At 28.3% G+C, this 11,225-nt stretch overlaps 1 long non-coding RNA gene across 1 annotated transcript; it reads left to right on the top strand.

The window, feature by feature from the left end:
* The first annotated feature begins 5,788 nt into the window (after window positions 1–5,788).
* Window positions 5,789–8,889, top strand: LOC125577837. The gene is made up of 2 exons (XR_007316236.1): window positions 5,789–6,743; window positions 8,486–8,889. It is a non-coding gene; the product is annotated as an uncharacterized LOC125577837 (long non-coding RNA).
* The last annotated feature ends 2,336 nt before the right edge of the window (window positions 8,890–11,225 follow it).

Raw genomic sequence — 11,225 nt, 5'->3', positions numbered from 1 at the left:
TAAGAAATTATCCAGTCTTTAAAAATTCATGTGAAGAAAAGTTCATATATGAACTTATTGGTATTTCTACGCTGATCATCTCATAAAAAATATTTTTTTCACTGTTAACGATCTTAGGGAATATATATTTAGTTAAAAAAAAACGATCTTAGGAAAAATCATCTGCTTTCATGTATTTTGCTTAGCTTGTAACAACGGCAACATTGAGTAGGATGAGAGGACAGTAAATGATGATCATCATCGTAATCATGATAATGGTTAAAAAGGTAACAAGTTTCAAGAGAAAAAGTTAAATATATGTGGAAATATCTGACAAGAAAACCCAAGACCTAGAGACAGAGAGATGATCAAAGATGGAGTAAAACCTTCAAAGAAAGTTAGGCTCTATACCTTAGCAAGCTCGAATACAGCCAGATTCAACTCAAACCTTTAAAAAGATCCGAGTCTGAGTTAGATTCTACTGAATCTTCCTCTTAGCAAAGATCGACCACTTCATGAAATACACTATAAAGTTAGAGCTAGAGAGAGATAGAGAGGGAGATAGCTAACCCTAAAGGAGAGGTTGTGCAAATGGAGAAGATTTGACAGTTATCATCGGGAATAGCCACCGGAAAGAGATCGAATCCCAAGAGAAAGTTAAGAAAGAGGGAGAAGATAGGAAAAGAGAAAAGAGAGTAAGGTTAAATAAAGAAAATCAGATGATGATGAAGAAGGAGGAGAAAGAGAACAAGAATAAAAAGTAGACAACCGTGTCCTAATAATCTATACTTTTATCTCTCTCTCTCTATGTCATCAATCATAGTCTCTCAGTGTCCTTTAACCTCAACCAAGATACTTTTATGCAAAAGCTTCGGAGAAATGAAAGGCGGATAAGAGGGCTCAAGCAAGATTTTGAGAGAGAGGGATGGATGTCAACCTCTATTACCATCCACCAGCTCTTGATGGAGACCGTCTAAAGTGTAAAGAAAAAACTATTTCTTGACGAACATTAACTCTTTTATCACAAACACAGCATATCGTGGTGTATGCCGTTCATTAAATCTAGTCTAGAGTTATAATCTTGGCCGATAATTCATGTATATGTTAGTCCAATAAAAATATCAGAAGTTCTATGGTTTCTAATATATGTTACTGATTTCAACTTTTATGATAACCATGGATAGAGAAATACCCTACAATATCACTAAAACTCTTTTGTTCTAAAAGTAGCACATAAAAAGAAAAGAAAAAAGAAAAAAATATTAATAAATAAAATTAAAAATTAATATATATTTGGAAGTTTTAATGATTAATGTTTCATATTTAGGAGGTGAGATGGGGGTTTAAGGTTAAGAGTAATTTAGTTATTTTAACCTTTAATTAATGCTATTTTGAGGATTTTTCCCCTCTTGTGCTATTTTTATTATAATTTGTATGTGTACCTAAGGCATTGCCCCCAATGGATATTGTATATACACGTAATGTAACCGTTCTAACCCCCAATTATTTACTCTTTGGATTTTCTAAACCTAATGAATGTTTGGGGAATGTAGCTAGGCAGCTAGCTCGATATTTCATTTTCAAAATATTATTTTGAAATAAAGAAAATATTCATTGGTTACAATTTTGTTCATCATATGAATTGTATATGTGGATATCATCTCTGAGCTGAACTTTTAAATTGTACACCACGTTATATAAACTGATGCTACCCATACTATACAGATTAAAAGTATGAACAATCTAATACCAAATCTTTTGTATTAATTAAATTATATATAATGTTAAAACATTTGAATAATGTATGTAATAAAGGAAAAAAATTAAAGTTATACATAAAAAAACTGTCTAGAATAATCAATACTATTAAAAGGTAAGGAGTTTTAAAAAAATCTACCTATAAAAGTTGTTTGGACCCTTTCATTTAACTCATTATTTTTTGGTCTTACCTTAAATTTAGACTAACAATATGTTACCATATATTTCTCTAACAATAATTTATTCAATTCCTTTATTTATTTAAATCCCACTCTTAAATCCTAATTATTACTATTACTATATTTACCATTTTGATTTTTAATCGTAAAAACATTGAAACTAATGTTTTATATTATCACTTTTATCATATAATATATGATTTAAAGCAAGAGAAGTTATACGACATATATGTGTACATTCTAACTTCCCCTTTCCGCTATAATAAAGTAATCATATCATATATAAACTTTTTCACTAAAATCTCATATCATATACTAAACTTTCAACCGTCTATCGTTTGATAGATATTCTCATATTTAAAAATGAGTTTTCTGAATATTCATGTTACCTTCAAAATGTAGAAATTCATTGGTTATGTTAAAGCTAACCCGACTTCACGATATCAGTATTGATTATTCACGATTTTGAAAATTATTGGTTTAGATATTATACTTTTATATACTTTTCACTTAAAAATGAATCAAAACTAGTTTTTAAAAATCTTATATAAAAAGTTTTTGGAGTCATGTATAACTATTTATTATTTTTTTGGTGATACCATTAATCATTCTAACCATACAATATTTTAAATATTTTTAACAGATCCTAATATTATTCCTTATGATACTTTTTCCAAGAAAAATATTTCATCAACCATGTTTTTGTACAATAATGTACTTGAAACTCCAAACAAATACCTATAAAATTCAAAATTCAAAATCTGACATGATGAACTAAAAAATATCCAAAATTTTATTCAAATAACCAATTTTTTTAATTTGAAAATTTACCTGAAATAAAAAAAATATAATCGTAAACCAAAAACTTAGAAAAATATCCATAATACCGAAACATATTCGAAATATCCAAATATACCTAATAAACTTAACGTATTTATGATCGGGTCTAGGGTAGGACCCGGACTCAAACAAAGACCTGCGGGTCCAAAAAAAACCAATATATAGGTTATCTTCTCTGGACCTGACTAAACCTATATTTTCGGGTCGGTTCGTTTTTTATTTTGATCCGGATATAATTCTCATACCTAAAAGAAACTTACATAAAAGTGTACATATAAAATCTCAAATAATCTAATTCATAGATTATATAACTGTTAAAAATTATATTTTTCGATATAATAAGACTTTGTATTATAATATAATCCAATAAACCCGCGCTTTCCAAGCGCGGATCAAAATCTAGTTGCTAGTTATTAGAGCATCTCCAACTTATTGTTATATTCGCCTTTAAATGCTATAATAAAAGAAAACATGTTCTATTTCATATCTATTTATTTTTCTAAAATAGAAATTGCTATTTTTCATCTATCTATAGAAGAAGAAATAACATTAATTTATTATAGAGTCATACTTTATTATTTTCAAGACAGTCTTTTAACTTTGAAACTTTTACAATTATAACTAATACATCTATTTTATAGGGAAATACAGTTTAGATAAAATTAGAATCACACTTTTTATTTACCTAATAATATTTTAAAGAAATTTTAGTTTAAAAATCAGAATTTTATGAAAATCTTGTAAATAATAAAATTAAATAGGGTTAATTTTCAATTTTCATAAATAAAAGGTACATGTTGTAAAGTAAAAAGAAAATATTTTACGAGAATACTATTTTTTAAAGTCAAAAATAGAGGAATATACATTGAAAGAAACACATCTCTAGTTTAGAATTGCTTTAATTTACAAATAAAAATAGCGGAATACATTGGAGATGGTCTTACAAATGATTACCCAAAATGCGGCAACTGAAAACACAATTAACAGTCTCAAAAACAACTTGACAACAAAATATATCTTAAAATCCACGATAAAGAAACTGTTTAAAATCATGAAAAATATAGCATGCCATCCAAGAGTTTCATGTATTGTCTAGGACCTTCTGATCGGGTGGTAAGGGGTTAGGCTTGAGATGCCAACACATTTCAGGTTTAGTTTACTTACTGCGTGAAAATAATTCACAATTATTCTGAATATCCACATGGATATGGATTTTTGCTTTTAGTCCATTTGAATACCCAAGGAAATAATCTATCTATGGGCTGCATTTTTTTTTTGGATTAGTCTGGATCTTTCAATAGGTCCGGCATAGTCCCAGGTTAATTAAAAAAAATTCATGTTTCAAATTTTCGACCAGACGTCTCAGAAACATTTTCGACCAGACGTCTCTAGCCCATGTTTTGTTTCTTTCAGCTTTCTCACATATCGCATATTTGACGAGTAAATTTCACGACGCCACAAGTTTACTTCCAGTGGCAGTAACAATAAGATCCTTTACTTTCAGCGTCGCAGAGATATATATATATTTTTTGGTGTAAGTCGCAGAGATATTTATTTGTGAAATTCAAACAAAAGGTTCGAAAGACTTCAAAAGTCTTTCTTTATGCAAATTCAAAAGGCACTTTCAAAATATGTATGGTCATATCTATGCATTTTGTATTCATATGATCATTTCCAACGATAGTAAATGTGGAGATTACCTTAATTATTGTCAAAGTGCGTGTATCTTCTTCAAGACTACCCAATTATATATAATATATATATATATATATATATTATATATATATATATATATATATATATATATATCCAATGAAATCACTAAGTAATATATACATATGATACTTTTCAAAGGTAATTATTGTACTCTATGGATATTACTTTTATTATATTCACATGTTCATTCTATTAGAACATCCTTTGGCAAATAAAAAATTATATTAGATGGACGTATACCAGCTAGCGTCCGTTTTGGTTCGATTCATTTGATAAACACAATCTTGAGAAGAAAACACAATCTGAATTTGACAAATTTGTATGCATTTTAATATGCTGCGAGTCGACCAGTAATAGTGTATTTTGGGGCTAACATTTGGAAGTTGCTGACGTGGTAGCTGACGGTCCGGCGTGAGATAGGCTTCGATCATTAATCTCACAATTTGTTCTTGGTCGTGTGGGTCCGATCCTGTTTTCTCATTTTCTTCATATGATCTTTTACAAGTTGTAACAAAACTTTACCCAACAAGAAAAATCACTTTGGTACAAAATGTCATGAAAATCTAAAAGTTTAATTTCAGTTTCACCTATATAAAGTTAGTTTTGGATAACTTATAAGTATCAGGTGATTGTTATGATGAAATAATAAGAAAAGATAGGTCAGTTCTCAAAGGAAAAAATACATTCATTTTCTTTTAACAAAAATAATATTTTCATGTTATTATTTTATTAAATATTATGTTTTGTATTTTTGATTTAAAAATTGGTGTGAAATCATAAGAAGTTTTCAGCTCTTAGGACTTCTGAAATAAATTTGCCTTGAGTTGAATTGTTGACGGTGATAATTTGAACATGTTATTAGATAACATATCATATCTGGTAACTTTTAGGCGAAGTTGTTGTTCTTGTTGTGTGGAAATGCTCTAGAGAATTGGGTGAAAGTTTTGGTAACTAATTAACTAACCAACTAACTTATACTATATACCAGTTCAAAAAAAAACACTAACTTATATATATATATAAGAATAATATTTTAAAATCCAAATTCGTGTATGATATATATAATAAAGTAGCCTTTTATAAAATAATAATAATAGTAATACAGTATAGCTTTAGATTAGGGATGTTCTGCGGCTGAGATTATGGACTTTAGGGCAAGGTTTCTCTTCCTGCTAAACTAAAATCAGCAATACAGCGAAAGGCTGTCGTCCTGACTAACCTTGACGATAGCAAGTGCCGTCCGAGCTCATTACCAACTTTTTTAGTTTCAAAAAAAAAAAAAAAAAAATACAGCTAAAGGGCATTAGAGTTTATTCTTATTTAATATTTGTGTTGTTGAAACGAAGCATAGAAGTGAAGCAAAAGCAAAGTCCATGATCCTAGAAAGTAGAAAGTGTCATTTTCTTATCCCACCTTGTCTCTTGTTGATTACCTATTTGACACTGGGACTAGATTATTACTATACCATGTAACAATCCGTGCCGTGCACAAAATAAAATATTTTATAAAATAATTATTAAATAATAAATTTTACTTTAATGTATTTTAAAAGTAATAACAAAAATAAGTAAATACTCTTTAATGTTTTGAGTAAGGTAAAATTTCTAAAACAAATTCAGTTCATGTATGATACTTATTTCTAAAATTTTGAATTTAAAATAGTTATGGATTTTTAAAATAGTATATAATTTAATTGAAAAAACATTAATATATCTATATATATAAAGAAGGGTTTCTCTCCTTCTTAAGCATGCCACATGGGATTCCACGTCACAAATTCGGAGACTGAGAGTGTGACACGTGTCACTTTAACCAAAGTGCACCGTTTCATTTAAGCGAGATACATTGTCTGTTTGCTGGGCTTTAATTACTTTTCCTTAGAATAGTCATGTTGAAGTTGGGCTGTCTGTATATTTCTTTGTTGGGCTCTACTAATAAAATTAACTGAAGTCCAGAAAGATTACCTTTATCACATATTATCTTATTATCTAACGACGATCTTCTGCAGCCGCAAGCGTTCAACTCCGTCTTCATCTAACCGCAATTAAGAACAGTGACAAAAAAAAGTGTTGCAAGAAACGTTATTTCCCGACCAATCTCTGTTCGGAATACAACGGATCTCTCTTCACGATTGATTTCCTCCCACCGCCTTATGAAACCAGCACCGTTACGGAAGTCGGAAGACCTATACATTGAATGATCATCATTAATGCCACCTTCCCACCACTGCTTACATGATGTCTCATTCAATACCCCCTTCTTTCTTCCATGGTATGAATCTACAATCTATAAATATGTGAGATTCTTGACGTGAAATTCATCAGTTCCTCCCCTCAATCATTATAATCAATCTCTCTCTCGATGGTCTGTTTCCCTTCTTTTTTCATCGCTGATATATTGCATGGATCGATTTTATTTGTAATGCATCTCTAATCTCTTTTGATGTACTTTGCTAGCTTATATTACTCTAAACAGTGACTCGATTCGATTTCTCCATGGGTGACGGTGATGATCTGGAAAATTGCTCCAAGTTTGTGTTCTTTTTTTTTTCTTTTGGAAAACACGTTTGTGTTCATTCTCAGTAATGGGAATCGTATAAAAGCTGGAAACTTTGATCCTTTCATCGAGTTTCACGCAGCTTTTGTTCCTGATTCCAGCAAATCTTTCTTACTTATTCATATTGCAAAGATTCATCATGATCTTCATAGGATACATTCGTTTTAAGAAGTTGCATTAGTATTAAACTTTGTTTTCAACATTACATTAGGCATCTGACATTAGTGAACCGTGCTAGAGCATAGAGTTTGGCTAGACGTGCTGATCTTTGTTTCAAAAATAACAATAAAATTGCCAGGATATGAAGAATGTAGTGGAAAACTTGATAAACATTATTATTAAAGAATTAGAGAGTGAGATTGTTAGATAGCCATTAGCAATTAAAGTAATGAGGTAAGAAACAAGAGGCTGAAGGGAGGAGTTAGTGTCAGAGTATATTTTTTGCAATGCTTGGTTTCCCAAAATTATATAATAAAGAATTAGCTTCATATAAATTCTAATACTTGAACATGTAATTCTGTATTGCATATGTATTTTTCGTAATCCAGAAGAAACACGAACAAATGTTAACCGTATGCCAAGAACAAATGTTATAATTCACACAGGCACCACGTCTATTCAACTCTTACACTCCCAAAACCTTAGAGTAAAAAAAAAACAAGAAAATAACTAAGAAGTTGATGGCTCTTTAGCTTCATGTTTTCTTTAAAATTTAAGCCAAAGTTGAATTAATCATTACATATGTCAAAAATATTTATAGATACCGGCTATTAGAATAAGTAAAATATTATATCACTTCTGTGTTACTAAAAATTGATTAATTCAGTATTATGTTTTAAAATTATTTATTTAAATAGTGAAAAGCTTACAAAATAGTAGATCAAAACAACCTTAATGATCAAATAATTTCTGTTTATTTTTTAACCTATTGTTTAAAAACTATTTACCATTTGTTCATCCAATATTTACTGTGTTAGTAAATTTAATATCTGAATACTATACTATCAGATACATAGTAAAAATAAAACAATATATATTTTCTAAATAGTAAATATTAATATTATGTTTTCATAATGTCTTACCCACTCAAGATACTTTAATCACGGTAAATAAACTATTTCTTTTCTTACATCATTTGAATTGCAAGCATTGGGTTTGAAGTTTGAATTATAATATTACGAGTAGACAGTTATATTTGTAAATAGTCATTAAGATAATGTTTATAAATTTTACATTCATTTACTGCAATAAGAGACATTATCCAAGATAGGTTAGTCAAACAAATTCCCATGAACAAACTAGAGAATGATGAGAATGATGACACAGCCGATCAAAAGACATAGATCATTTTACTCATGAACACGTTTACAAAACTCCTATAGTCTCTCACTCTATCTCTCTTTATCTCAGTAAAATGCATTTACTTAATTAACATATAATATCAAATGTTTTGTAAGAACAAAAGGGGAGGTAACCCACTATTCAGCGCTAATCATATAACGCGGTAATCAAGCGGGGATGAGCTAGACGCCACGGCCGAGCCATTGCTAAGGGTTAACAAGAAGGTTGGTAACCATTGCTAAGGGTTAACAAGAAGGTTGGTCAGGTCAATTATCATGATCAAGCCAAGGTTCATGAGCTTCAAGTCATGTTTGCAGGGGAAGCAGCACATAGATCCCATTACTCTACGATTCATCCTTACTTTAGTGGTTTCAGGCCAAGCATATTTATTATGATTTTTTAGTGACCGTTTTAAGATATGTTTTTTGGTCAATGTGTTTAGAGAAGCTTAATTAGTTTTGTTAGGTTTAAGAAAAGAATGTAAAGATATTTGATTGAATTTGCATTTTTCTTTGTTCTTCGCTACAAGAGAGATAGGACTCTACTATATGTAAGATCTTTATAAGGAGTAAGAAACATAGGACAAAAAATTTAGTTAATATACACAAAAATATAGGTTTATGTTAAAATACACAAAAATAAAAAGCATAAAAATTGACTATCCAATTAATTCTCACATGAGCGTAGAGATATGTAACATTACCACGGGTTTAACTGGTTTTTCCGCTACCACTACATTTTACGGTTATTGGCGGTTGTTGATATTTGACAATAATCACAAAATGTTATAAATCGCTTTAAACCGCTCCAAACCTTTTAAAATCAAAGATAGTTTCTACTACGGACAATTGCAATGAATAAAAAAATATATAAAAAAAATTTAAATTTCAAAACTGAAATACTTTAAACAAAAAAAAAAAAAATATATATATATATATATATATATATATCTTATATTTTAATTCACTAAAAGAATCATAAAAGACAAAATATATAAAAGGATTTGTACATATATAAACAAGACAAAATATTTTTTAAGAAGTTCCAATAAAAATATTCAAAAGGTTTTTAGTGAAATTATAAATTTTTGAAAAATAATAAAATAAAATAAATAGATGTAATATTGTTTTTAATTATATTATATTAATAATTATTAAATTTTATCATAATATTATGTTTTTAATATTTATAATATTATGTTTTTAATATTTATAATATTATAATGTATTAATATTGGTCGTTTATTATTAAATCGCAGGAGTGTCTCATAATTAACTTGGCATAACTATTTCGCAACAACGCTAATTTTTAACCGATATAACAGTTTTACAAATTTCTTAATAACGCTAAAAACCATAACCATCCACGTCTGCAAACTTTAACAACCGCACCCGTAACCGCTACATTTTAACCATTCATACCCTAAAACGTGTAGAGGGAATACTAAATGTTTATATGCTACTTCGTTTATGTTAATATACTACAAAACAATTAAGTTACAGCACATCAAGAGTGTAAACATTACATCCAAATGCAAACCAACTATTAAAACATTGCTTACCCAAAGAAAATATATCTCAAACAATATATATGGTTGTAAATTTAAGGGAGGGAGAATCCATTAAATTACTTAGAGACTAATTGGAAACAAACATTATAAATAGTTTTAAGTGAAATGAAACATGTCTACAATTCAACCAATTAAATACCATAACTAAAATTTAATTAATTTTTTATTCTGCTCTTCACCTTATATATAGTTTTCTATAACAAGAAAAATTGGATACTACAAATTTTGAATCGTTTAAGATAAAAACAATGAATAATTTAAAATTATTTTATATTTGTCTATAGCTACTTATGTTTTTATAATAGATTCTAAATTTATATTATAAAAACATATTAAATATTCTAAAATAAAAAAAACATACATATTAAATATTAAATATATTTAAACAGACATGAATTTAAACAGAACATATTAAATATTCTGTTTAATACAAATTAAAACAAAACATATTAAATATATAATTAAAAGTAAGAAAAATACCAAAACATGTAATTCTGTATAGTTATATTAGTCTGCTAATACCAAAACATGTAAGAAAAATAACTAATATGTATAGTTTTCTATGATATAAATATATATTAAATACATACTATACCGGTTCAATTTTTATTTAATATACATCCCGCCCGTAGGGCGGGCCGATCCTAGTATATATATATATATATATATATATATATATATATATACTAGGGTCGGTCCGCCCTACGAGCGGGATATTAGTTAATTTGATATTCACTAAATGCTCGAATTGAAATTTGTTTTAAGATTCAAAAATTTGGTTATCTGTTATGTGTTACTTATTAGTATGTGGTGGTATAGTTATTTTTCGATTATTCTTGCTTTGGTATTGTATCAAATTAACTAATTGTCCAACTCATAATTATAGATGTACAAATGTGGATTTGTGATAAAGTTTGATGACAATACTGTTTTTTTTTAAATTCTTATTCATAGTGGAATGTGCATGTGTCAGAAAGAGGCATATATCAAGTTTTATGTTTTTGCGTATAGATTTTAAATATATATTATTTTGTATAATGCATACTTGCTCTACAACATTTGATTGTAGACTAAAAAAACTGTTTTCTATATTTTTAAAAGAGAAAATATTTGGTCTAAAATATAACATGGACATATGTATTGACTATATATAGAAGTTGAGTGTTATTTTAAAATGACATATGTATAGAGGTTTTTCAACTATTACTTCACTGGCACAAAACATTTATAACTGCAAATACTTTTTTAAAAAAGCAAAACTAATAAAAGCGTGTACAACAAATGTA

This window comes from Brassica napus, chromosome A9, assembly GCF_020379485.1.
Source record: "Brassica napus cultivar Da-Ae chromosome A9, Da-Ae, whole genome shotgun sequence".
Classification (NCBI taxonomy): Eukaryota; Viridiplantae; Streptophyta; class Magnoliopsida; order Brassicales; family Brassicaceae; genus Brassica; species Brassica napus.
Note: the sequence above shows the minus strand (reverse complement) of the source record. Positions and strands in the feature narration are given on the sequence as shown.